Source organism: Anomalospiza imberbis, chromosome 15 (genome assembly GCF_031753505.1).
Source record: "Anomalospiza imberbis isolate Cuckoo-Finch-1a 21T00152 chromosome 15, ASM3175350v1, whole genome shotgun sequence".
Taxonomy (NCBI): domain Eukaryota; kingdom Metazoa; phylum Chordata; class Aves; order Passeriformes; family Viduidae; genus Anomalospiza; species Anomalospiza imberbis.
The window spans coordinates 14,510,743-14,535,142 of NC_089695.1; the positions used below are offsets into that span (position 1 = coordinate 14,510,743).

At 42.8% G+C, this 24,400-nt stretch overlaps 1 long non-coding RNA gene across 4 annotated transcripts in view; it reads left to right on the top strand.

Annotated features, from left to right (window-relative positions):
- The window catches only part of LOC137483156 (uncharacterized), a 110,547-nt gene that overhangs the window by 6,608 nt on the left and 79,539 nt on the right, over window positions 1–24,400 (top strand). The window contains exons 4-6 of one of the 4 annotated variants that reach the window (XR_011004377.1): window positions 7,066–7,201; window positions 9,141–9,242; window positions 14,954–15,057. This is a non-coding gene — a long non-coding RNA (uncharacterized lncRNA). Of the gene's footprint in view, window positions 1–7,065; window positions 7,202–9,140; window positions 9,243–13,808; window positions 14,008–14,953; window positions 15,058–24,400 lie in introns of those variants that run through there. The other 3 variants (XR_011004375.1, XR_011004378.1, XR_011004376.1) reach the window with 3 other exon arrangements.

Consider the following 24,400-nt stretch of genomic DNA (forward strand, 5'->3'; position numbering starts at 1 on the left):
TCCTCACCCAGTGCCACTAGCTGGTGTCCCTTACTGCTGGTGTGCTGAAGTGTTATGATGATCTTTTGGCAACCTCTGATAGAAGAAATAGGACTCCAATTTAGAGCACAACGAGAAGGCTCAAGGAATCTATCATTATTAATCCTGCTGTCAGTTTTAATTTTGGGGACATTACCTCACTCAACACTCGTTGGAGAGAGCTGCCAAAAATGGTGATGTCATCATCACCAGGCACATCTGACCCTGGCTGCTGATTGCCAGTGTTGAGTGCAAGTTAATAAATCCCCTGGTACCTGGATACACTCTGGAGTTTTATTACAATGCAGGCATTCCGTGTTATCCCAGTAATTAAACAGTCTGGGCAGGAAAGGAACCAAGCCACCATTTTCTCCTGTTTAGAGGAATTGTAAAATATAATTGTCTTTCAGGTCAGCTTCGTACAACTGTCATGTAAACCTTTGTCTGGATTGTGAGGAAAGCTTGGATGTAGGCAGAAATTCAAGATGAAATATAAGTGAGAAATCAGATCTGCTTCCCCAGATTGACATTTGCAGAACAAAGTGGCTCCTGACAGTCAGGGCACTCCACCTCCAAGAGGCAGAAACATTTCCATTTCTAGGGAAAACTGCAATTCTGACATCTACATATGGATTTGGGAGTGAGGATCCCACCACTGCCGTGCCTCTGTATCCCTGCCATGGCTGTGAGCTCCCTGCCATGGGAATTTTGGGTGCTGCTCTCTAGAACAGCAGAGCATCCAAGTCTGAACCTAGTCTCAAGTCCTGAATAGGAGCAACATAGATTTCTTGTGAGTGGGGGAACTTAGCTCATCTCCAGACGTAGCCACAAGATGAGACAGACACAGCATTCATAGGGTTGCCACATTCCCATGGCAGTAGCAGCATAACTTCTCCCAAATTTATAGAGCCCATGGAATAAAAGAGCAATTGAAGAAGTCATGTTGATGAAGCAAAGCCTTTGAAAATGGGAGCGGAGCTGGGGACTTTCACACCAGAGAAAGCTTTCAAGTCACGCTTGTTTGGAGCCGACATCTGTTTACCTTTAGAGGTCTATAAATAATATTACCTTTCCTCTTTACTGACTGCTGGAGATGATGCTTTGCTTCTGTTTATAGACCCCCTCCTCCTCTACCTTGATAATGGTGTTATCTGGCTGAGCAATTTGACATCATCATCATCACAGAGGTTTCTCTATCTCTATAGCAACGTGTGATGATGCCACAAACAGAGGATTATGCAATCTGTGTAGGCTCAGATGGAAGGAGAGGCAGGGCTGGGACTTCTGATTTAAGCACAAATGTCTCTAATAACAGTAAGGGGAATACAGAAACTTGTTAGCAAAGGAAATGTTTTTTTTTGTATAAACATTCTCTCTTCCAAGATTTCCTCTGGTGGGAAAATCCCTCCTTTAAGTCCTCTTATACATATACATGTGTTACACATGCACAGTCACAGATATTTGCGTGTAAATAAATATATGCAAATACAAAATAATTCCTAGGATTTGTAGAGGTGTTGCCAGTTCCCTGCTCACAAACTCTAAAGCATCCAGGATCTCCTGAGCTTCATCCATCCCAAGCAAAACAGTGCTCTGGGTCTGCCCAGACCTCACGCTCCCTCTTCATTAAAGGCCTGCCCTGCCAGCCCTGTCCTCTGTGACATCTGGGGACATTGGTGTCCTTGGCTGGATTGGATTTCTTCTTTGGATTCTTCTTGTTCAGACCCACCCTGGTCTTTGCCAGGTTTGTCCTGTCATAAAAGCAGAAATGTAAGGAGAGTTCAAAAATCTCTGCCTTCCCAAAAGCTGTTTGGCAAATCCTAAGAAAATGCCTTTGTTGCACTCTCCATGCCTCAGTTTCCCTAACAATAGGGAAAATAAATCTCATTCTTAGGGAGGAACTGAAGGTAATCTTGCTCTTGTTTTTGAGTGCCTGACATTTTGGTGAGGGCATCCATGGAGACTTTGGAAAACATGCTTGTTTATCTTATTTTTATTGAACATATGAATGCATCCTATCTAGCACATGTTGTCAGAATCAATAGCTGTGTCTTGTTACCAGTTTTTCCATTTATGGCATATTGTCCTGACATAGCTGTAAAACCTCAATGAATATGGTTTTAATAACCCAATGGTATTTAATGTACAATCGCTGTCTTATTAAGTCTAAATTAAATCCTTACTTGAGACACTTAATTTAAAGTGTGACTGATCTTTTCCTGGCCTGGAAGGAGATACTTAAGTGACACTTCTTCCAATTTGGCCACATGGCTGAGAGGGTGGGATTTAAATAATATATTTTGATGATACCACTCATCTGGTTAAAGCTGAATTGCATCATTTTATGAACACTCAGAGACAGGATCAAATTAAACCCAACTTCCCACCAAGTTAACTCAGCTGAGTTTCAGAGCTTAATAGTGCATTCAAAACACACACTTATTGTGAATATCCACTCATCAGCATCTGCTTGGCTTTTCCAAAGGAAAAAATGAACTGCACCATATTTTTCTACTCAGAGCCTCTTGTGGGGTGCCTTTAGAGTTGACAAAGACAAGGCTTACATTCTGCTGTGGGCACACTAATAAAATAAACCTAATAAAATAAACATTACATGCAATAACGATGCTACTAAATCTAAGTTCAATGTGTAGCTAAAGTGTTACCCACAGATCTATTTAGGGTGATGTGCCTGGACTGTTTTTCCATCCTTTTCCAACCAAGAGTCACATAAACATTTGCTAAATTGAAAGCGTCATCAGAACCAATGGGAGCTCCACAAGACATTTTGGCATGTGCAGAGGTGGGGAGGGCACTGAGCTCAGGGATAAATGACATGATGTCACTTCTCTGTGCCAAGGCCACCACTGAAAAATGGCCAGACCTGAGGGTTTGGAAGGAAATTTCTGGGCAAAAATGCCTCGTCAGACCCTGGACAGCATCACATACATTGTGTCTGTGCTTTGTGGCTGGGCCACGCAATGATCATCAGGTTGGATTAATGCAAATTGTGCAGCTGAAAGTGCACTGGAAAGGAAAACACCCTTTAGTACAGGCAGATGTGGAGTTTCAGTTTGATGTCTGGGAACACATTGCACTGGGAGCCAGGAGAAGATGGGGCAGTGGGGTAACTTCTGGCAGGATTTTAATTTCCCTCTCTTTTTAGCCTCTAGATCTTTGACAGCGCTGAAGGAAACTTGGGTAGGGCCATTCGAACTGTAGCTCTCAGCTCAGATTCTAGCTGCATCTGAAGCTACTCTCTGCATTATTTATCGAAAATAAACCCTGGAATATTTCAGTATAGTATGGAAGCTTGTAACAAAACAAAACAAAAGAAAAAAAAAGGAAAGAACATTCCTAGAATTTCAGAAATCTTTTTATCTGTGGAAAAGATTCTTCTAAGCAGTCTCTGTATTTGCTGGCTGCCACACCATGGCTCTTTGGGCAGTCACTGGAAGGATGCAGTGGAGTTGCTGAAGAAATGAGCCCCCAAGAGGTGCTCTGGACAGGTTCTCTTCCATGTCTGTCACCATATCGAACAAATTTGGTGACTTTTCTTTGCTTTCTAGAGAGCTTGGTGGTGTTGCTCATTTTTAGAATGAACTTGCTCTTTGCACTACTTCAGGATCTTTATCAAAGCCCTGGCTGCTGGATTTATGGGGTTGCACAAGAGCTGCTTCTGTCACTGGGAAAACCAAAGGAAAACCCAGGTCCAAGTGGTTTCAGGGGAAGGGTTCAAAGTGTCCAGAAAAACCAGAGGTCAAGCATGGGGACAATGTAAGCCTATTCTTCTTTCCAAGAGCCTCAAAGCACACTGTCCTGACTGCTTTAGAGGATGGAAAGTGCTGACAATAGTGCTGATGTATTCAATAAGGGGCAGGACAAGGGCAGTTCATGGTGCAGGGTCTCTCTAAGAGGAGAGGTTTCATACAGGTGTTGGAGCTCTGTTTGCAGAGTGCTCAGAGCTGTCTCTCTGAATTAAGACTTTGGGGTTTCACAATGCCAGTTACTGTATGCAACCCCACAAGGGGCTTGAGATAAAGCAAATGTTGTTGCCATAGAATCTTCTGAAAATCACAGCCTGTCCTGAAAGCAAGGAGAATGTGCTCAGCTCAACGTCACCACCAGCAGAGCCTAACTGAGGGCAGTATAACACTTCAAGTGAAAATATTTCTGTTCCTATTATGTCTTCCATCCAAGAACTTAATGGCTATTTGGTTCAGCTCAGTCCTGATGATTGATTTCTCCTGGATGCTGGGGTGAGAATTGTTTTAACAGTTTACAGATGGACAAATGAAACAGGGAGGTGTCCGATGCATTGCCCAGCACTGTGAGCTAAGCCAGTGGCAGAACAGTTGTATCCCTGTTTGATCCCATCCAGGTTTAATCCCTCTTTTTTAAATTTTTTTTTTTCATTCTGTAGCAATTTGACTTCTTCCCTAGCCTGTGCACAGTTTAATAACTGAATCACAGCCATAGGAAATGATGAGGCTGAAGACACTGATAAAGACCTTTCGTAGTGATATTTATCCTTCTTGTTCTAATTCTGGAATAATCCTTATTGCAATAATTTCAGTTCTGTGAGATTTATTAGCTTTGCACGGTTGTTGCTGCTGTTGTGCCTGTGTATTTAACAGTCTTCCAAATAATTTACTCAAGCTCACAAGTTTTAGGAGCTTTTCTAGGATGAAAGAGAAGGGAAAGTAATATGTTCACCCAGAGTGTTTTCTCTGTCCCTCTTTTGTCTATCATTAATTAGGAAGGGTTTCAAGTGATAAAACCAGCTTGTTGTTATAAGTCATCCACATGCTAAATTAAAGTGGGCAAACTGACATGGCAGTTAAACCCTCAAAGCCTGAAATCAATCAATAAAATCTATGGAAAATTACTCTGAGCAAATTAACATCCTTTAATACATAAATGCAATTTTTTCCCCCATGTCTCTGCATAAAAGCTAGTCAGAAATTTCCTGTGCATCCCAATCTCATCCCAAGACAGGCACTCTCCTCTTTCCACCTGCACCTCTTCACAGGAGTCCGTAACTCTGGAGTGGAGATGCTGGGGTAAAGCAGCTGAAGGAGGTTTGTGTGGTGTCCTCACTTTCTGGTAGATTTTCCCCAAAACATCTCTTTGTCTCTTTCCTTAAATGTGACCATTCCAGCCCCACTGAATGTGCATGCAGAGAGGACAAGTGGATGCACAGAGCTTTGAGGAGCAGAGCTGGTGCATCAGAGAGGTTTAAAGAGCAATGGAACTTAATGGTTTCTGGGGGCTGAGGACAAACACCATCCATCTTTCTGTGTACTCTTGCCAGCACTCAGCATTAATATCTGAGGGCCTTTTAGTGCCACTGAAGAATTTATTCTCACAACACCACTGGGAGAAGGGATATCATGGCTTTAATTTCAGTATCAGTGGGAATTTGAGAAACTGAGCCATAGAGCTGTTGCTTTCCACTCAGCTCCTGTCTATGGGTATTGTCAAAAGATTACCAGACGAGATAAATGAACTAGAGAGTGTCCCAAGGATTCTATTCCCTTCCTATGCATCAGTGTTTCGAGAGCTTTAAAGACTTTGAGTGTGTGTAATTGTTTCAGATTTGGGCTAAGTCACCCCAGATAGAGAGTGCAACAAACTGAATCCTGGGGGTGTTTTTAATTGAATGGTTGAAAGCTGACAGTTTGCTGAAGGAGAAAAGAATCTGAGGTTGTGAAATGCAGGAGTTCATTTCTCTGCCAATAAAGCTCTGGAATGGGATTTCTAGATGTTTCCTATCAATAAATTGTTCTAATAAAATGTCGTCTTTACGCAAATTGAAATTTTTTGCAGGAAAATACTGACTTTGCTGAGTTGCCCCCTTCCCTTGGGAAAATTTAAACAGGGCTTCCTGGCTTCCTGCTGGGAAGATTTTTGCCAATTTTATTTTCTGCCTGAAGGGAGAAAAACAAATTGATGCATGTTTTCCAACAGCCAGCAGAGCTGGGAGGAGGAAGGAAAGGCCAATTGCCCTGGCTGTCTGCCTGCCACACAGCATGGTCACCTCTGCCCATTGGGCTGGGCGGGAGAAACAGAGGCAGGGGTCCTGGGAGGATGCTCTCCAAAAGCTACCTGAAATGCTATACCAGTTTGAATGAATATTAACCTATTTTTAAAAAACGATTTTTAAACCTCTTGTAATTTTTTTTTTTTAAGGAGAGAAAGATGCCAATTTTTTCAATTTTTTTTTCTCTCTTTGGAATGGATTTGCACCTTCTGGGCTGGTCCCCTATGCAAGACCTACAAGGAAGTTGAAAGGACAATTGCTTTTGAGAAGTCTACAATACCTTGGCAGCTGGAATTCCATCAGATAAGCAATATTTGATTAATATTGGACAGTAGGAGGAGACAAAATGGGACAGTATGGACATATTGGAAAAGCACTCACAAGAGCTACTCATGGATTTGCAATATTCCAGCATGGGTTGCCAATGCTGCATTAAAATATTGCCTCAAAAGCAATTCCTTAGACCCAGTCCATGATAAGTTGATGAGCAACCCCCCTCCTTCTCCATTCCATGCATCTCCCTCAATGATATTTCCACCCATCTCCTCTCTCTCCAGTGGCTCAAGCAAGGTTAGTTCAAACAAATTTAAAGCAGGGATAAGTATTGCCAATTCAAATAATGGGTTTTCCAGTCTGTCCCTGGGACTGTCCCCAGGGCAGGGACCTCTTGCTGAAACAGGTCATCTCCCCTCTCGAGGTGAGAAGAATCAGGGGAGTGGTGACAAGGAAAAGGCAGGATAAGGACAGAATCAGGAGGCAAGCAAAAGGTTTGCAGAGCAAGGAAGGCATTCAAGATTTTGCATTTCTTTTCTTACTGTACTTTACTCCAAATCCTGCCACAACCTTCCAGGAGGAGGGGGAAGGGCATGGGCTGATTTGCATCTTATGTTACTGCTGACAGTAGGAGGTCTTAATTGGGGCACCAAAGAGCAGGTGTATGCTAACGTTAATCTTCCCTTTCACCTGTCACTCATGCAATGAATGTGATCTCTCCCTCTCATTAGCAGCCCTCTGTCACATGCTGGGGAGCTTTGGAAGGGTCCCTCTGAAACTCGTTGGGATTGATTTTCCTGCCCGTGCTGCGTTATTATTGCCAGACCCTGGACAAGCGCTCCCAGGGAACACATCTGCCCGGTGGAGGTATGGATAAGCACTGCCTAATGGCCTCAAATTATGTGTGCCTTGTGGAGAAATGATCAGGAATTCGTGTATTGGCCTGATGATAAACAGATAGAGACCGGCTCGTTTCGAAAATAACGCATTGTGTGCTCAAGTGTTACAGAGATGACCTTAGGAGGAAAGTTAATTTAGCAAAGATACTCAATTTGGTGTTATCTCCAAATGTTGATTCCTGGAATCATTACTCACTCTGTAGTCAGGCAAAACTTCCCTGGATTTCAAGGACTCCAGCTGGAGCCAAGAGGAAATTGGCCTGGGAGAGGATGAAATAGTAACTCTAGAATTTGGACCTCCATCTCTTGCAGTTCACCTATCACAGCAATAACAGCCTAATCCTTTGCTTGAGCCATGCAGAGTATTAGGAAACAATTCTGAGTAGCCAAGAGCAGCTAAACCTGCTTTGCTTTGCTCTTTGTGCACCCTGAACTCTGTGTCTTGTGAGGAACCTGCTGTCAGGACAGCGATCTCTGTCTCCCAGCCACACATTTCTCACAAAGAGAAGGGGAAAAAGGCAAATCACTTCGCAAAGAATTTATCTGAGCTTTTCACATTCCTCTAGTGCTGCTCTGGAACATGTTCCACTCTGGTTCACCCAGAGGTGAAATAAATAATTATCTTTGGGGGAAAAAATTCACATGGTTAAAAGTATTATATTCTGAGAGCAACAGTTTGTTGGCTGTGAGTGGGATCCAGGGGGATGAGCATCAGCTGCAGCCTGGGTTCTGAGTCAGAGCAGAGTCCCGTGGGAATCACAGCTGCTCCAGGGCTCCAGTGTTGGTTATTTCCTCTAGGATGATGATGGCTGGCCTCTTCTTTTATCATTCCCCTCTGTTGTTGGGAGGTGGCTTTCTTTATCATCAGATTCCTTCCAAAAGCAGTAATACTGTGATTCAATAGAATGGAAACCAAGAAACAAACGGGACTGACACATTACATTAGTAATGTAATTCGAATCCATAATCTGTATTTTCCTTGCTGAGGTTGGGTCATGGCATGAGACTTTTTTCTGAGATTAGGAAGAAAAAATTCCCTGTAATATCTAATTGTACAGCCCTTTCCGGGGTAAAATATTCAACATTCAGCTCTCCTGTAGAGGGAAACAAGGACTTTTAGAGGAAGAACCAATATTCACTTATAGAAGAACCAATATTCCAATAAGTGTGGCAAAAGTTGTAATGTCCACCCTGCTCTTATTGTAATTTCTCCATTGGGCAATGGAAAGCATTTTATCTAAAATGCTTTCCATTATCTAAAACCCCCATCATTGTCTGTCTTTTAGTGAATCTAAATAATTGAATTCTTAAATTCTTGTATTTACCTAGTATCCTACAATCAAGCAATTACCAAAACTACCAGGGAAAAGTACAGAATCAGGAGTAACATGATTGACTTTAAGCATATGATTGTTACAGACTTCATAACTTGGCAAAGTGGGACAGAGTAGTGCCAGACTCCTTGAGATACCTGCAGTAAGGATGTGCTTTGCCATGATGCTGGATGGGAGTCTAAAATCTCTGTTATTCCAGTCCATGAATGTGTTGTCTTGAAATGTACAAGCTGCAATTAAGAGCTATTGGATAATAACTATGCCATGAAAACGTCCTAAACTATTAAAGAGCTGAAGATGATAGTGTGCTTTTAATGTTTCACATAAACCATTTGGGATTTGAAGAACTTTCAGTGCTCGTGACAAAGTTGGAATATATCCTTGCTTGGGTTAAAGGAGAGGAAGAGAAAAAGCCCCAAATTAAATTTTTGAGCTCAACACCCTCCATTTTTTACATATTGCTCAATTCTAAACAGGGAAAATAAAATCAGCTTTGTTCATAAGCATATGCTTTTGACTTTTTTTTTCTTCTTGGAGCCTGTGAATTATTAATAAACTAATTTCTCTTTATAGTTCAATCTTTGGAGACTTAAAGCGCTCACTCAAATGCACTGAATAAGAGGAATGCTTCAGCTCCAATCAGTTCCCATCTTCTTTGGAAATGCTGGCCTTGAGGTATCTTTGAGTCTTTGAAATCAATCTTTTATTCAGCTGGGAATTTCTGATGGCTTGGAGGTCTGGTCTGTTAATTCTGCCTAATGCCCTGTTTAAGTTTGGGGTGTTTCTATCAGATGATTTTCTGCTTTTACTTTGCTGAAGGACTAAGAGCATCCCTTTCTCCCTTCACTACAGCCCTCTTCCTTTGTCCCCAAGTGGAAACAAAAATGTTTGTTGGGCTTAACAAGTAAGTTGGGGGTGGGATGATCAAGAGAATACCCAAAGTGGCACCTAGGAGAGATCTCGTGGAGTTTCCCAAAGCCAGATTAATACAGCTTGATCTCTAGGATCAGGAGTGTAGATGTCAGAGGTATCCCTGTGCTGTTTTGCAGCTTTTCATCACTCCTGCCTCACCTGAGGTTTTGTCATTCTTGGTTTATCAGTAGCACTACCACAGCTGAGGGAGAGGAGAGGGGGAAATCAGGGAACGGGGGCCAGGGCAGAACCCTGAAGTCCTGTGTCCACCAGGCTGTGAACAGCCTGCAACAACTGGGCTGTCCAGTTTTGTCTGCTGTCTCTGGATCATTTGGACCAAGATTTGGATCATAGAATAACTGTGTAACATCTTCCATAGAGGGCTAGAATGAACCAGAAATTACAAGACTGAGAGCCTTTTTATTAAAAAAATGTGATTTCTTCTTCCCCAGAGCCTGGGCTGAGAGCAGGACAAACTCATTTCAGTTGTGATCCTGTGAAACAAAAGCTCTCAATGATAAAGCAACATTGTTTGGTCTTTCCATTCTCATGCTTCTAAAAAAAGCTACCAAATGACTGAAAAAGGTCCACATGAAATTTAAAAATAGGCTGAGGGACTGGGTTACAAGTCACTGAGCTCCATGTGGTCAAATAAAAACAACTATAGCAAAAAATTACAGTGCTAATTTAAGCTGTACAACAGAATTTCATTTACCAGAAATATTTAACTAAAGAAAACCACATTAAGGCAGTGGCCTTCATTAACAAAAATGTCCTGTGCAGAGGTGACTTCCCAGTTAAAATATTTTGGGGAAAAAAAAGTGACTCCTGAAAGAAAATTTAAAACAAAACGGTTAAATAAAAAATGTCAGGATTTCTCTGATGTGTTTCTCTTCCTCAGTTCTTTCTTCTGGGGCTGTTTGGAGACTCTTGATCTTCTTTGTGGTGGGATAAATCTGGAGAATCTCCATTGGATGCAGATCTCGGTGCCGGCTCTGAGTTCTGGTCATGCAAACCCATGGTGTGAGCAGGGCTGGTGGTGGCACAGAGGGGCACAGCAGGGTTTTCTGCACAGGATTCATTTTCCAGCTCTCTCTGAGCAGCTCTGAAAGGCTGGGAGAACACATCCAAACCTGGGAAAATGCATCCAAACCCGGGAAAGGAAAATGTTTCACTCTGCTGGTGTGCAGGGGGATCCCCAGCAAGGGACAAAACCAATTTGATTCTAGCCTCCCGTTGAGGTCGATGGGATTTGTGTACCTCAGCCCATGAAGGTCTTTGGGAAATTCCAGCCATGAAGGTTAATTATAAGCCTTTAATTAATCAGACATTCACTGTGGGCTGAAGTGGTCTGGCTGTCTGAGCTCAGGCAGGTCCTTAATTAACACCACTGGGGGCTGGGGAATGGGGTGACTTTGAGGCAGCTGCAGGTCTCTGGTGAAGGCTGGAATGGGGAAGGCTGGAATGCTCAGGATGGGGGCTGGAGATGCTGCCAGGGGGCCAGGGCTGAGCCCTGGGCTGGGGACGGTGATTTGTGCCATCCATGTCTGGTGCAGTCAGTGAATGAGCCCCACTGGGCTCCCCAAGGTGAACAGGAAAAAAATCAAGGTTTTGTTATTCCTTATGCATGAAAAATTAGAATAAATTGGCAACTGGAATAAAAAATCTAAACTGGCTGGCTTACTTGGTGAAGCTTTTTAAAACAGGCCTCTTAATTTAAAATTGCCTAAAAATCGAGGTAGCAGCAAATGATATCTCTGAACTTTTCTTTTTTCATAAATGTAAAGAGTAAATTTTGAACTACACAAGAATTTATCATCTCCCAGGTTTTCCTGGCCAGTTAAACTCTCTAACATGAGTCTGGTGCTCTGAAAGTACCTGGGGCAGAGAGGGTCTTGACTCTCTGCGGAATATGGGAATATAGCCTGAGAGAGAACTTCTGGCCTCCCTCAAACCAAAAGCAAAGTAGCATTAACTTCAAGGGATCTGGGATTTCTCTCAAATAATACTATTAGCAATGCTTCAACGGTCTTTAACTTAATAAAAACAAAATGGCAGCATTAGAGAGAGATGCTTATGAGGGAATAAAAAAGCCATTTTGTTTCTCCCAAAATTACAGGAACTCTATTTTTTTTTTCTTGAGACACACACTGCATTTCTAGTATGAGGCAAAAATATTATGTGGGAGAAAAAGCTTTCAGTTGATGCACGAAATAATTTTTAACTATCCAAACGATTGAAGCTGCTTCCACAGGAAAGCCAGAGAGGACTCCGAAAACACTATGAAGCCAACAGAAAAAAAAAAAAAAAAAGAAAAAAGAAAATAAATATCCCCATTCCTGGTGGATGCCTGTTTCTTTAAGCAGCTGTTTCTTGTCTCTGAGGTAACAAAGTTGTCATGTGATGCATCTGTTACCATGGCAATAATCTGTAATTGTGCAGAAAATCCACCAAAGTAGCGTGCAAGTCCTTGGTGAATTGGACGGAGAGAAAAATCACCCCTGTGCAAGCCTTGAATTGATGCTGTTGTGCAACTGCCTTGGCCAAGGCAGCCCAGCTTCACCCCCAATGAATCTCCTGTATTTATTCGCTCTGCTGCTGGTGTCCAGTGTTTGCCTGGTGTCCAATCACCCTCCCCACTGCTGCCCCCACAGCTGGTGGGTCGTGGGCATCTTTTCCACCCTTCTCTGCCACATTCAGGGCATTTTACAGACAGGATCTGGAAACTGCTGCTGTTTTGGCCAAAGGTGCAAGGACTGTGACTGTAGAGCCATTTTTTTCCAAGCACAGGTGGTAAAATGGCATTAAATATTGTGCCCTACTGCAATTGCAATGGGAAAGATGTTCCCATGTTTATTTTATCCCTCCCTCCCAAAGGGGCAGCCCCCAACATCTCCATTGGCTCTGCCTCCATCAGGATGTGTCGTTTCACCAGCACCTTGGGAACAGCTCCCACACACCCTCGTGTGCACGCATTATTTGTATATATATATAATATATAAATTTAAATAAATCTTCTGCTAGCAGGCCAAGTCAGAATCCTTTAAAACCAACTGAAAATAGAAACACAGAAGGATGGGAAGATGAAATCTGCAGAAGTTTCTGCCCTGTATTAGTCATAAAATAAACTGCTGGAATTTACAAAGAAAATCCTTGAGTGTCTTGAGTCATCTGCTCATGATATCATTGGGCTAAAAGTGCTTGCTACTATCCAAATCAAAATGCCAGGGAAGTCTCATGAGAATATGCCTCGTGGGCAAATCCCAAAAGGAGAACATCTGGATTTAAGATGCCATTGCCCTGTACTTAACCCCAAGCCACTGAGAAAAATGACTATTCTCCCGCTCTCACTCTCTCTGTGTTATTAGTAAATATTTATACTATGCATGCACCCAAAGGCCTCAAATGAGAGTAGACTTCCATCTTGAGGCTTGTGCAGGCCTAACAGAGAGAAGAGCCCCCTCTGCTCTGCAGGGCTTGCTCATTGTTTATTTTTCCTCTCAGCTATGGTGAGATGAGCTGCACCATGACCAGCAACTGAGTTATTGGAATTAGATGAGACCCTCATTTCTTCCACAGGGGAAAAAAAAAAAGTGTCTTGTTAAGTAAGCTGAGGCAGCTTAGAATCAGTGAAAACTCCTTTGTGCCCACACCAGCAGTGCCACCTTTAGCTTTGCCCACCAGGCTCTGACATAGCCTCTTTACCCTGAGTTAATAACATAAAACTGCTTTGTCTTCCCTTGTAGTGTAGGTGTTAATTGGACTGATGTGGATGATTTAATACCACTCACACTGATATTCAAGCCTAAAACCAGACCTACTCGGAGCCCAGCATTTGTGATGAGTAAATTCACATTCTCTCCCTCCCATGCAAGTCTCTGTCTGTCTTTTGAGGCTGACACAGGTGCCTCACCTGCAGAAGTGGGGCTGCACCTGAGGTTGAAAGGATCTTAAAGAAAGTCATTTGCTCTGTCATGTGTCCTGCAGCTGAACTGAACCCCACTGGGTGTGTGACCTGAGATCTGCCTTTTTCCATCTGGTTTTGAAAGATGGATTCTGACATTTGAGTGGGGGGAGCCTCCTTCAACCTGAATCTTCTGCAACCATTTCTGAAGGGGAAGGTTATAACCCCAGTGTAAACTAGATGGAGCTTCCAAAAATCCATGGCACCTTTGCTCCATACAAACTTCCCTCCAGACTCTTCTGCTTGGTGGTTTCTGGTGAGATGGAAACAACCCAGTAACCCCCTGGGTGAACCTCCCTATTGCTGGAGATGTTCCACAGCTGTGCACTTTCAACATACCGGACATGGGGAAAACACGATTAGCATAATTAACTGAAGTAGGGCCTGGCCTGGGCTTCCTCACTGGGAGCACTGAGCTTATAAAAGTTTTGGGAAGAGCAGAAGGGAGGTAGTTTTCTTGGTGGTGGAGCTTAGTTTCTCTTTGGGAATAGTGTGAGTGGTGCCTGAGGATTATCCCTACCTGTTGTCCCTCAATTCCTCCTTCCCTGGGAAGCTGAAGAAGAGGTAAGGGGATGGTGTGTCCACATGCTGAATTTGGGAGGCCTCCAAGGGAAAAGGTTGATTTGGATCAACACAAGGCTGGGTCTTCCTGGGCTTCTCATCTTGGTTCTGCCCTGATGATTGGCTGCTCCGCTCCCATCCTTTTGCAACTTTCCTGCTGGACGTGCTGAGATTTTCCCCTCTGGAAAGAGTCCCCTGGAGATGACTCAACACACTCCCCCTGCCCTGTGAGATAGGAACGCTGGTGTGGCCACCGTGGGAAGCCAAGAAGCAGCAGCCGAAGTGGAGCTGTTCTGAAATAAGTGGTTAGGAATGCTCTGACCTCTTGCTTCACTGATGTACCTTTTTTTTTTTTTTTCTTTTTTTTATGTGTGGATTTGTTGCCTTTTTTTTTTTCCCAGCGAGAACACTAAAAGATCTGTTTGTACATAACTTTAATCTGCATGCTCACATACAGAGATTCAGCCTGGGCCAGGGCAGAAGAAAGGGGTTCACAGCTCTGCCAGTTGTAGGTGTCTGGGGCTCCAGACAGCTGTGACAAACTGCAGCCTTTTTACTACCTTAGAAAACATAATGGACCACTTTTGTAATTTTAGCTGTAAATGCACTTCTGCTGTATCACAGGACAGTGCTTGAGTATGAGAAAAGAGAGAAATACAAGAAGTGCAGAAATTATGTGGTGACAGGCCAAAGAACAGAGCTTATAATACACCCACGGAGTGTTTCCTGTGAAAACAATATTCTCCTGGTTCTGTTCATGATGCTCTTGCTTGCCTGCTTTAAGGAGTAATTTCTCAGAGCTATATTTTAGATGTTCAGCTCTTGTAAACTCTTCAGTTTAATACATTGCAGCCTTTCTGTTTGCCAAGCTTGAGTCACTGGATTAAAATTGCAGCCGCCACCACAGCCATCAATGTTTCTGTTAACTTCCTGTCGCCTCTCTTCCCAGGCTCTACCTAATAATGGCAACCTGTGATCCCAGTTTGTGCTGCACAGATGACTAGAGCATCTAAAGATTTCAGTCTCTCCACGATTTGGAAGCAGATAAATAAGGTGAGAGCTATGTGTGTCCAACTTGGCTTGTGTGACGTTGCATCAGGCAGCAGAAGTCCTGGTGATGTGCGGTCGGGGGCTGAAAGAATGATGAACGCTGATGGTCCTAGGTGTGCCCCTGAGGGAGGGATGGCCCTCAGGGAGGGTGTCTGCTGGTCTAATACTGCTGCTATAGAGCAGGAGCAGAAACTGAGATTCCACATGGACTGCAGTGATTGCTGGATACCGTTGGGAAGGAATTGTCTCCTGGAGGAAGGTGGTTGATGTCCTTAAGAATGCAGTATGGTTTACAGGGTAGGACCCCCTAAGGAGGGGGATCTCACCCACTGGATCTCTGCCTTGGCTGGGGCTGAAGGTGTTGCTGTCCCTCCTGTTGCTGTCTGACCCATGAGTGGTGGATGTGGAACTGCTGGTGACAAACCATGAGGTGGTAAAGGCTCTGTCGAGTGCAAAATCGTGAGTGAGTGATGAGATGGCTCCTTCAGGCCTCAAAGCCTGTGAAATGGAAATCCAAGGAAAACTCTGTCTAAAGAAGAGGCTGAGTTGAGGCTGTGTTGGCTCTTATGCTGTTGGTTGATGGTCAGCAGAGATTGGCTGGCAGTGAGGCCATGGTGGAAAAAGGCTCAGGAAGAGCTTCATTAGCACCAGCACAGCACAAGTGCCTGCTGATAGATAAATGCTCTGGAAACTTGTGCAGCAAGGAAGAAGATGGTACCAGGGGGAGCCTGAAAGGCCAAAGCTGAGCTTTTGGAGGCCTTGATATTTGAATAAAGTCACCTGGGGATGCATCCAGCAGAGCTGGGGATGTGGGAGCAGAGGAGGAGCCTTTAAGGTTGTTTAAATCTTTTAGCAGAAATCTCAAGCTATAAACGGAAACATTTCACTCTAAGTCAATAAAACTGATCCAGTTTTTGTTAGAAAAAACCCTCCCATTCCAGCCATTAAAACTAACAGCTCAAATCCCTTAAGGGAGCCAGCTCCACAGGCTTGTGTTTCCATAGGGTTTACTGGCAGATTGCACCAGTTACCTTCCATGCCTTATTGAAGGGAATGCTGGCACTTCAGGCACGTGTTTCTGGTACACGTCTTCCTAAAAGTGTTTGGATTTGTGTGCAGCCTGAGTGCTGGTGGCTAAAGGAGTCCATATGGCTCCACATCAGGGGACCATAGGGCTGGATGTCCTGGGAAATCATCTTGTCCCCACAGTGGGATGCTCATTCTCCAAAGGCAGAGCTCCTTGCTGGGTTAGAGATGTGATCAAGCATTGCATCTGTCCCTGCTGGGCTTGCTGTGCACTGCTGGCTGGGGCAGCAGGGAAGGACAGAGCTGCAAATGATGGAGGGAAAATATATCTTCTTTCTAAATCTATAGATGTGGATATCTGCAGACATCTTGACATTCCCCCTCTTCCCTTCCTTCCCAAGGCCTGAGGTTTGGACATCATGTTTTTATACTCAGAAATCAATCAGTTTGATAATCTGACTGGGAATAAGTAGTGCAGCTACATACTTCTGAATACTTATATGTGCACAATCTGTTTGCTTGATATGCTCCAGTCTTCCTAACATCTGGTTCTATCCAGTTGCTATCAGCCTCTTGGTTTTATAAGCACTAAATTTACTCAGTTTTTAATGCAGGGAAGAAAAAAAAATACATCCCTAAGAGCATAACATTTACAAGCATTTTTTGTGGGAGTGGAGACAGGAGGCCAAGTTCTGCTCTCAGACAGAGTCCAGCCTTTGCATTTTTGGGTGGGCCTCCAAAACCATATTTTTTTTCCTGAGGATGCCTCCTCTTTAGCCAAACCAAACTGATTCCTGTCAGCTATTATCATTTCAGTACGAATGGGTTTGGCATGGAGACTTGAGGGAGGGTCAGCAAGATGGGTTTTTGGGGTGCTCTTTGAAGGCCAGCTGGACTGTCCTATGTGCAGCAGGTATGTGCCTTGGCTTCTGGGAAGGGGGCACAGGGGCAGGGTCGTTTCGTTTTTCTGCTGGCCCAGCCTGCCAGTTTTCTCACCTGGTGTCCACAGAGTGCTGCTCAGTGGAGCTGAGGGAGATAAGTGGTCACTCCCCAAACCGTGCTCAGCATCTGAGCCCTAGCCCAGGTGTCTCAGTGCAGCTCTGAACATGCCAGAGAAGACCTTGGTGGTCCAAAGTCATCTGCTCAGGATAAGCAGAGACAACCAAGGCTGGATTTTTTATTGAGCACATATGGCAGTGGAGGATTCAAAGGCACAAGGCTACCTGACAGGCTCGTTTGAAATAGATCCATAAAAAAACCCAAGCATCTCCAAAACCACTGCTCTTAAGCCAGTTGCTGCCACAAGCAGAAAATCCATCAATAGTGAGATGTACAAAAACACTCAAACCCTTGGAAAAAACAAATTCATGTTGTCTAAATGCCGTTTACAAAAGGGCTGACTAGCTGCTATTCTGCTGTTGAGCCAAGTTATCTTTTCACTACGACATTCTCTTCCCATTTTGGTGTTCACCCTCTTAGGTGAGATTCTGAAACTTGAGAACTCTCCCTAAATAATATGAATAGTAACTGCCTTGAATAATTTTAATTACATTGTTAAGGTTACTCAAACCATTAGCCATGCTAATTTTAACCTGGATAGCAAATACCAGTGGTCTTGTTTGCTCTGCAAGAGGAGCACAAATGTATTTGGGAGGAAAGGGAGATGGCAAACCAGAAATTGCCTATACTTTTAGTCTCTGAAGGGTTGCAATTCACATATGGATGGAATTTAGCTCTAGAATAATGTAATGTAGCTATAAGTGGAATCAGTCTGGTCCACTAACTCTGTTTCTGCCTGTTTTGTTTTAAAGGCAAACTTGCTTCACTTTGCACATGTCCATAATGGGTTGTTGAGGCAGGTAACCATGTGAGCTGCTGAGTAGGGCCTTGTGGGTTTTGTTTTTGGGCCAATACTCACTTTCTGGAAAAGATAAGAGTGAATAGACGCGCTCCTTGTAGAGGTCCTGCCCTCGTGCTCCGGAGCTGCCTGGTAATGGTGTGGCATGATTTCAGATCCTGCAGGATTACATACAGGTTTCCACGGTTATTTTTTCTGTTGTTACCAAACACTTGAAGCAAGACTGTGCTGTGGTCATATAGACAGGAAAATGACATCATGCTGAAAACCACTAATCCAATAGCTTTGGAATCTGAAAGACAAACCATATTCTAATTAGAAACAAAAAAAAAAACCAAAACAAAAACAAACAAACAAACAAAAAACCCAAAGAAATGAAAAAAAAACCCAAAAAACCCCAATGACATTTGAAATGGAGAAATTTCTTGGATTATTATTATTATTATTGTTTTTAAATCCTCCGCTGGCTTCCTTCCAGCCAAGGCTGTGACAAGTGCATAGGAGCTGATAATAAACACACACCTCTAAGGTCATGGCTAGGATTTTTAATTTAAATAAATAAGGATGAATTTTCCAGTATCCAGGGATCCAGCACTCGGAAGCAAGCAGCACAAAGTGTGTTCTGCAGGGTCTGTGTGGATGATGGCTTTTAATTTTTTTTTTTCTTCTGTTTAGCATAGCAATGTTTTTTTCTCCTATTTGAGAACGCAAAGCAGCCTTATTCTATACTTCTCCCTGCCAGGTTGGAAGGTGGTAACGATAGGCTTTGGGATGGTGATGCTTTGTAGGAATTATTGACAGTGTGGGAAGACACAGAATTACTCACAGCAGCCACACTGTTTTAAGAGGTCAGCAGATGTGACCAGCTCATCCTGCTATGGATGATGAGAGCTGGCCAGAGCAATGTTGAAGAAACCATACTCCACCAGCTGTTGATGTGTCTCTCAGTGCTGCTGAACCTTCTGGAAATGATTCAACTTTGTTTTCAGGGTAAAAGAGGGTGGAGGAATTTTAGCAATGCTAAAATTGACTTATTGACACACACAAAACATTTTCTTAATTTGAAACAAAAATTCTTTAAAATTTCTCTCCTAAGTTTCTTAGCATTCTGTGGGACCTAACTAGGAAGTGATTGAAACAGAAATGAAATATTTTAATCCATAAAACATGCTTTTATTTTTTCCTTAGAAACTTTTGGAGAAAACTGAATTTGGGGGGGGAAGAGGAGGGTGTATTCTTTAGAAGACAACAACACCTTGAGCTCCTAATTATAAGGTTTTTGAAAAATACACCATCTATCCTTAAGCCAGGCCACCTCATTTCCAAACTGAGTCAGTCACTTCTCAAATGCAGCAAAGCCTGCCATCACCTCCCCCTTCCCCTTTAATTCCCAAAGATGCACTGCAGGTGTTGGTGTCTATGGAGACACTGGAGCTGCTGCTTTGTGTCATCCCCACTCAAGAAATCCTGTTTGAGTTTTTGCACAATGAGTTACATTGCAAGCAAAGCAAATGGTGCCTCCAGCTCCATCCTCTGCCTCTGCTCCCTTTACTGATATCCCCATCTGGAGAATAATATAATGAGAATAGTTATAGAGGTTGTTGCAAGGAATCACCTACTATCATGCACCTGCCAACGGGGTGGATTAACTGTCTGGTTCTTTTAGGAACAGAATAAATCCTGACATATTTTGAAAATGTATCCTCACTTCCTTCTGCATTTCTGTTCTGCTCAGTTTCATCTCGGTCATGGCTGGTTTTCTAAAAGTGCCACTATTCATATTGGATTTGCACCTTGCAAGCACCTGGAGGCTTATTGTTTGGCATGGCCTGTTCTTTATTGATTTGGTTTTTTCCTTGCTTTTTCTTTTGTGTTCTGTTTTGTTTTATAACATTTCATGGTGTAGACAGTGACTTTACGGGTGCTGGGCCAGCCTGCTAATTGGTTTCACATCTCTCTTTGAGGGTGGATTTAGCAGGGTCTTTGCTGGCTCTTGCTTATTTCTTTTTCCCACAGAAATGAAAGTGAGAAGCAGCTCAATAATGTTACAGTACCATTCGTTTCTTCCTGCAACTGCCTCTGTGCAGACCACTGAGATTATTTAGTGGCTGAGAGAGGGCAGGGTTTGTGTGAGGTTCCCTGGGCTAAAACAGGAAGGCTTTCCCAGTGTCACTGAGGAGAGAGCTGGAGCAAGGCTCAGCTCAGTGCTGGTTATTAAATGTACAAATACCTTTAATGGCCAATGCAGGAACATTTTTTTATGCCACTGTGATAAAGCAGATCCTTAGTGCCAGGTGAAGAATATGGGTGTCTCTCAGTGGCTGTTGATCCACTTTGAATCAAAACACAATTACTTGTTTCTTCTGTGCTTCCTTGAGATGTGATATGAATTTCTGGAGGACCTGTGCTTGGCTGTGATGTGGGAAGGGGCTGTAACAGGAGCCTCAGGGTAGCCTCATGCTTCCACTGTGAGCTGAGTTCAGTCTTACTACCTCTAGAAGCTCTCGCCCCCAGGGATTGCTGCTCCAGCTCTGACATCAGTCTTAACTTCTTTTTCTAACCTTATCTAATGCAGGCTTTTTAAAAAGTGAAAACCAGATCCTTGTATTTGTTACAATTAAGTGAAGAAATTATTTATACTTGTGTATTCATTTACTGGAGTCACTGTTTTGGGAACTAAATATGTCCTGATAATACTGTGCCTCCAGCTCTGACTTATGTGGCAAGTTGAATTTTCTAGAGACTATTTCAGAAAATGAATGCCAGGCTTTTATCACTGGTTTACTTTTGCCATCTGATAATGTCAATGGTGCTTGGTTATGGGGAACAAAAGTCAGATGAAACAGGACATCCTTGTAATAGCATATGCTGTTCTTCATGGTACTTAAGACACACACGAACAACAATAAAACAACTTTAGGTGAAGGGCCAGTGAAGGAGAACACTGGGCTTCATTCTTTCCCTTCAGAATAAATTCCCTTCTGTCTGCAAGCATCTCATTTGCTGTTTGTACAGAAAGTCCTTTGTTAGCCATTTCTCATTACAGCTATTGATAAGGCTTGTCCAAAAACATGCCAAAGTGCTTTTGTAAGTCAGATATTTTACATCAAGCACCAACAGCTAGTAATCATACAGTGGGTCTCTCTTAAAAACTGTTTCACTGTTGCCTTTTTATTTAGATAGCATTGCCACAATACTTACAGCAAGGGAATAGTATGAACACTTCAGTATGGTGTTTGGTTGGAAAAGCAACTGAGAAAGCTTTAATTGTTAGGAAGGAAACTCCACTTTAATTAGCATGACTTCCAATACTGCTGCTTGTACAATATAAATGTCTTGTATTATAAAGACATTTGTTTCAATGAAAATAGTCTTGAAGACTTTTTTTTTTTTTGCGTGTGGCTGAGATAAAATTAAAGTAAAAGAAATGTGATTAGTATTTTCTCACGTTTATACAGCTTTATACAACTTTAAGAAATGTGTATGAAAATATTAATTGTTTATGTATTTATATATATGCAAAGTAAGTTCTTCCCTCTGAGTTTAATCTTTGCACATTTGTTTCCAATTTGCAATTTCAGTGTTTTCCACTATTGTCTATCCATTGCCCATCTAAAATAAGCAGTAATATGGAAAAATGATTGTTGGAAGTGGTTATAAGCCATTTCTCATAACTCTAAGCGGTGCCAAATGAAACGATTGTGCAAGAGGCTGTAAACAAACAGAATCTACTTTTTCTCACAATGCATAATTAAATTGTGGAGCTTGTTGCCACAGGATGTTGTTGATATCTGCAGCTCAAGAAGCAACCAAGCAAGTGAGTGGAAGCAAAAGTCTCTGAAGGGCCATTAAAGGAGATGACGCAGATGTAGGCTACAGCTCAGGAAGTCCTTAAACCACAAATTGCTTGAAATGGAGAAGATATTGAGAATTTCATACTTGCATCACATCTTGCAAGCTTTCTCTCAAATGCTTATTACTATCCATTTCCAAAGACAGGATGTTGGATGGACCTTTGGCATGACCTGCTCCAACCTTTGCAGTATTGTGCCTGTGTCCCCTGGGGAGCACAAGATGACACATCCTGGATCACAGAGAGAGGAACAAAGGTTTTAATTCATGTTAGACACAAAGATATATTGTTTTTCAGGTGTGGAGAGTCTAAAATATCTTATTTTTGGCATATAAGAAATCTGTGAGTCTCCACTTGCCCAGTACATTGAGCTTAGTTCCTTTAAGCTCAACTCTTTGGGGAGACAAAACTGGATGATGTTGTATATCAGACTGGAAAATGTTTATTTGCTTGGGAAAAGCCTCCAACAGTAGTGTGTGAGAACCACAAGTGGAAAAATGTGGTGAGCTGTGGTAAGAGCAGGAGTAGATGGTGACGGCCTGGCTAAGTTCCTCACTACCTCTGCTCTGGTGGCTGTGCTGTGGCTTCAAGTTCCAACTAAATTCAGGTCCCACTAACTTCAACAGCACATCTCCCTCCAAGGGTTTTCTTACTTAGAAAACTTAATCATGGGCTGAAGAAAGATGAGGCATTATGGGATCCTTTCCTTTGCTGTAGAAATCTCAGTCTCAGGTACAGAGAAAGGAAGTGACTTCAAGGAGTATTGAATTTTCTGAATTTTTCTATTTTTTTTAAGGAAGATTAGACATTTTCCTTGGCAGTACTTGTGAGGTAGAGTAATAAAGATGATATTTGCTTTTATTTCTAAGTAACACCGTGCACCTCCCTTGAAGAACCCAGATAGGTGTATCAGCCTCCATCCAGAATATTTTGTATTGACTTTAAGCAGACCATTTGTGGGGAGAAAAAGACTTTCTCTCCTGAAAATAAATGTTGAGCTCCCCTCATTGGATATAAAGCACAACAGTTCCATTCTCAGCCTCCAGCTGCCAAGGACACCTATGAGCATTTTCCTACCACAGACGTTTTGTAGGCAATGTGGAAAACATGTCAAATGCCAAAGGCATTAAAAGAAGAAGCCAATCATGAATAATTCATTTGGAATCCACTATAATGACATTAGTCATAATGAAACCTAAGCTGGTATTAACATGTGCATAGTAGGTACAGCGCTTCCTGAGGAATCACTTTCTGTTAGGAGGGGCTCTTAAAGAGAGCTTGGCAAAGGGATATTGTTTCCATCATCGTGGTGCCCTGCTTCAGGGGTAGTGGGGTCTGATTTTCTCCAGGAAAGTGCACAAGCTACGGTGGCTGTGATCAGTTATGAGGTCTTCAGCCTCTCAGTAATTTTGTAAGCGACTTCCTTTTAAACCACGTGGCAGCTTCTTAGGGCAGCAGTTGATGTGCCAATAGAATTGTGACTTCAGAAGAATAAATCATCTGATCATATTTCTGTTCTTTTCTTGTTCTTCCATGCAAATGGGGTGTTTTTGTGTCTGCTTTGCAGCTGCTGAGGGAACAGAAGAGGTGTTGTGGAGTGAGGAGAGAAAGGGTTGGGGTTTTGGTCTGGCCTTTGCCACAGGAGACCCGCAGAGAGGTGTGAGATGTGACTCTGGCACACTGGGTGCTCCTGTGCTGTCATTCACAGTGTGAGAAATTCACTAGGCAAGGAAAAATCTGTCCAGTATAAGTTCAATAATGAGGTGATCCAGATTCAGACAAGCCTTAAGGATGTGCTTCTGCTCTGTTGAAATCCTGTGAAGATCAGGTTTGGGTTTCACCCTAGATATTGAAATAATTGAGCAGTAGGTGTGTGTTTGGAGCTGAGTGCTCTTAACTGGGACTGTGTGAGGGGTAATCAAAGGCAGAGCTGACAAAGGAGATGGTTCACAGGTCACTCTGGTTGAAATATGTTTGCATTAAGTTGTTATCAGGGTCAGTCTGCAGAACAAGATGTGAGTGATTCAAAATTGGGCACAAGGGCTAAACAATTCCTGCACAATAATTTGCTTTGCTTTAGCCAAGACTGTTCTAAATCTCAGCTTTGTCCAGTTTTGTTATATCAGTGTGAACTCTTAGTTCACCGAGAGGGCAGGCTTAGAGTCCTATTTTCATCATTCCTTCCACTGCTATAATCCTTTCGCAGTGACCAGAGAGCCCTTGCTAGAGATGCCCTGACCTGAAAAAGCAATCTGCTCAGCTAATGAACATCCTGCAAAGTACCATTATGAGACCTTTGCCTCATGAGGTGGAACTAATTAACCAAATTACTAAAATCATAGTAAAACTTAACCATAGTTGCCTAATGCCATTAAGCCCTGAAAGGTGTGTGGTTACAACATCACATGTGCAGCTGTCAGGGGCACCAATGTACCCAGCTCAGCAGACAAAGCCAGGAGGATGCCACATTGACATGTTGGAGCCTTCCCTACTGCAAATTATTTATTTGTGCTTACTGTACATCAATAAATATGGCTCTATTTCTCCTGTGTAAGAATTTGCAAAATAAAGGATGGAGGAAAGAAGAGTATTGTTCATCTTCCCTTTAT